The sequence below is a fragment of the Hordeum vulgare genome, chromosome 2H (assembly GCF_904849725.1).
Source record: "Hordeum vulgare subsp. vulgare chromosome 2H, MorexV3_pseudomolecules_assembly, whole genome shotgun sequence".
NCBI classification, from domain to species: Eukaryota; Viridiplantae; Streptophyta; class Magnoliopsida; order Poales; family Poaceae; genus Hordeum; species Hordeum vulgare.
In genome coordinates this window covers 370,552,710-370,556,843 of record NC_058519.1, presented here as the reverse complement: position 1 = coordinate 370,556,843, position 4,134 = coordinate 370,552,710, and the positions used below count along the sequence as shown (strand labels likewise).

General features: G+C 42.6%; 1 long non-coding RNA gene across 1 annotated transcript; it reads right to left on the bottom strand.

Moving 5' to 3' along the window:
- Positions 1-398: 398 nt before the first annotated feature.
- On the bottom strand, positions 399-784 carry LOC123430103. Its single transcript, XR_006622855.1, has 3 exons — positions 680-784; positions 524-586; positions 399-435 (listed from the first exon to the last, which is right to left on the bottom strand). It is a non-coding gene; the product is annotated as an uncharacterized LOC123430103 (long non-coding RNA).
- Between the last annotated feature and the right edge of the window lie 3,350 nt (positions 785-4,134).

The following is a 4,134-nucleotide window of genomic DNA, read 5'->3' as shown; positions in this document are numbered from 1 at the left end:
TAGATCACTACTTTAGTGATGTATAAACACTCTTATATTTCTTTAATAACTTGTCATTAGTTTGATTGATCTGCCCCGCCAAAAAACCCGTGATAAACTGGAATCTAGGCTATAAATGCATCAAAAATGCTACTACTAGTATTGGTAACTAATAAGAAATCCCAACAAACGAACCCTCCAAATCAAACTATATTAATCAACCTGATCCCATGATATTCCCAGCACAACGAAAGTGGCAATCAAAGGACATAATCATGTTTCCTCTGCAGTTCTGTGAGGAGCAATGCACCGCGGGAGATGCTGAAATGCAGATAAATCAGTGGAACAGCACACCAAGGTAACCAACAAATCGATGTATTCCCACGACAAATCAGTGGAACAGAAACGAAATAGTGGCTCGCCATTCTTGAGCAATTCCTCCCTCCTTTTGATATCCTGGAGTAACAGAACAAACACCGTGAGACAAAACACAACCTAACCAACCACAGTAAAGTTTAAGGGCAAAGAGGAGAGCAAAACCCACCGCCTCACGCCGCCTCAGATCTGATTCCCACGACGAGAGCTCCCTCGCCTTGCCATTCGAGTCCTGTGCGGCGCACCAGAAGCATCAGATTCGTGCAAGCCGAACGACGCGCGAACGAAAAAACAAAAAGGATGACCAGCGCGTCAGGCGCCTTACGCCCATGTTGTCGAGGGGCACATCGACTGTGGCGTCGCCCCTGCTGCCGCCGCCGCCGCCGACGGGCTCGGTTGGCCTGAAGCCGTACTGCTGCTTCCCGCCCCGGCCTCCTCCATTCTGCAAAGCCACAGAAACATCACGCGGGAGTTCAGATCTGCCGAGCCACTACCCCCGTCGCAGGCGGCGAGGGTTTTTCTGCGGAACGAAGGGGGGATAGGTGAGCGGATAGAGGGAAGGGGGAGGGGGGGGGTTGGCTCACGGAGAAGGGGTTTTCATTGCCGGCGGTGCCCTCGTCGAAGGGGTTGGGGTTGTGATGCATGCCGGGCTCGCCGCTGGGTGGGTCGCTCGGCCTCGCCGCGCGGTGAGGGTGAGGGTGAGGGGAGGAGACGGGGAAAGCGGCGTTGGTGGACGCGGGTCGCTTTCAGTCCAAGCTGTTCCCTTCTTTCCACACCACGGGGAAAGCGGCGGTGAGGGACGACGGGGTGGCAGCCAGGACTGTGTGGCTGTGTGTGAGGGGTGGGGATCAGATAGTTAGGGTTTGGTTTTTAGGGAGATGCTCCACCGTTGGATGGATGCGTGATGGATGGCTCAGATTGCGTCCGGTGGGGTGATCCGCGTGGAGGAGGTTCCTCGCGTTTCATTGGTTCGCTGGCTCTTCTTATCCTCCGTGAGGTCGTCATGTATCTAAAAATTAGACCTAGTCTCTGAAAAATTTCAAATAAACTTGCAAATATGTATACAATTTTTTCACTAGAGTTAGACCATATTTTATTGATGAGATCCAATTTGTATGCATTTTCGATCTTTCTAGCTATTTTTAGACCATTGTTTAGACAAGTCAAGATGTGAGGACGAGAGCGGAGGCAGGGGAGATAGCCGATCCTAACAGGTTGTTGCAGGGGAGGAGGCGGCCAGGGAGCAACGCGGCGAGCAGCGAGAGTGAGGTCATGCAGCCCGTGCGCGTGTGATAGTTGACGCCCAGCCAAGAGCAGGGGTGATCGTCATCGTCTGTCCACTTGGCAAGGCGGTCCAGTGGGTCGGCGACGCGAAGACCACCAGGCACCAACCCGACTACGTGAGCATGCCGTCGGTGGCTTACCTATTTTGGCCGTCGACCTCGGCCTTCTTGGTCTGGAGCGAAGTGGTCAGCACAACAAGGCGGGTTCACGAGCCACAGCAACGAGAGACACTGCTGCGAGCATGACGAGCAGCCGGGATACGAACGAACAGAGAAACGGCCATGAAAAATGGCCATGAAAAATTCCAAAAAAATCAAAAAAATGGAAAACCTTTGCATTGTGTCATTATATGTGACAGAGTTACCAGGAAAAATAATAAACTTGTAATACGACAATTATTTTAAAAAAGTGTTATTAAAAATGAGCTATCATGTGTGAAGATCCATGGCTTTCAAGCCAAATTATCAATCTTATGGCCGCATTAATGACATAGTTTGTTGAAATAATATAATATTATGCACAAGGATGGATATTGAAATAACAAACAATATTGATTAAGGAAGTTTTCATTTTCCTGGTATGTAAAAATCATTTTCCATTTTTCAAGTGTCCAAAATGAACTTTTTTGTGAAGGACCTACCATATATTTGTTTCAAAATTGGACTAAATCATTTTTCTAAAATACTAGGCCATATTTAATGTATAATTGACAAAATGGTTGGGTGTTAAAGGCTTTTATCGATCTCTCCTAAAAAAGACAAATTTTCGTTGAATAAGTTGAAAGTGGGTCAAATTTGAACTGCATCTACATTATAGGTTGCTCTATATTTTTTTTTAAAACAATTTATAGGTACGCAAGTATCTATTTAATCATAGAAACATCAAAACATTTCCAAGATTCAACCACTAGGTATGAACGGTCATACCCGCAATTTTGACCGCATAATGAAATGGCCATGGAAAATTCAAAACAAATTCAAAAAAATGGAAAATCATTGCATTGTGTCATTATATGTGACAAAGCTACCAGGAAAAATAATAAACTTGTAATACGGCAATTATTTTAAATAAGTGTTCTTAGAAATGAGCTATCATGTGTGAAGATTCATGACTTTCAAGCCAAATGATCAATCTTATAGCCACATTCATGACATAGTTTGTTGAAATGATATAATATTATGCACAAGGGTGCATATCAGAATGGCAAACAATGTTGATTAAGGAATTTTTCATTTTCCTTGTATGAAAAATTCATTTTCCATTTTTCAAGTGATCAAAATGAGTTGTTTTGTGAAGGACCTACCATATATTTGTTTTAAAATTGAACCAAATAATTTTTATAAAATACTAGTCCATATTTAATGTACAATTGACAAAATGGTTGGGTGTTAAAATATTTTATCCACCTCTCGTGAAAAAGACAAATTTATGTCGATTCAGCTCGAAGCGGGTCAAAATTGGACTGCAACTGCATTATAGTTTGCTCTTTATTTTTCCCAAAAATCATTTATAGGTATATAAGTATCTATTTAAGCAGAAATACATGGTGTGGTGCCTTGACGTCGAGGTTTGCATGGTGGTCGAGGGCCCCAACTCCAGAGTGCGTGAACTTGCATGCCAGTCTCATGGTCACCGCCTAACCGTTGCATTGCCACGCGTTCTAGGTGGAATAGTCATGTCTGATGGGTTGGACAATCCCTCGATAGGTGTTAGCAAGAATAATACAATAGAATAATCTCATGAGGAGACTGAACTAAGCACAAACATGAATTAGCAGCCAAGTGTTTGATTAGCGGTGCGGGTAATTCACATAGACAATGGACCTAAATTTTGGCTGAGGATGATCATCTACTAAGGAGACTCTCTTGGCAAATTTTTATCTCAAATGGATGAATCTAGGTGGCACTTGCTTTGCAAAGTAACACATTGTCCAGAAATATCGATGTTGAAGCTAGGATCAAATGAATGAATGGATTGAGCTGAAATTTGGTGTATGATGTTAATTTGGGCATATGAAGGCACTGTATAAAAATTATACCATTTGGACATGCCAAAGTGACACTTCCTTCACAATGTGCCAATCTGGACAGAAAATGGTAATTAAAACTGGGCTCACATAGATGATTGGATTGAGCTTAAATTTGGAGGAGGATGATAATTTGGGCACATTAAGCTACTGTAAAAAATTCATAAAATTTGGATAAACAAAAATTGTACTTCCTTCACAATGCTCTCTACTGAATAGAATATTGGGAAAAATATTGAGAGAAACTGGCTGAATTAAATGAGCTAAAATTTGGTGCAGTGAGGTTATATGGTCAGTATCATCCCGTGGTAAATTTTTCATCAACTATAAAGCAATATAAAACATAGTTGCTTCACAAAATGAAAATATTACCAAAAACAAAGATTGGATGATGAGCTCACATGAATTGTTAGATGTGGCTAAAATTTTATGGAGAGCTACGTTTTGGGCACATAGATGATGTGGAAAAA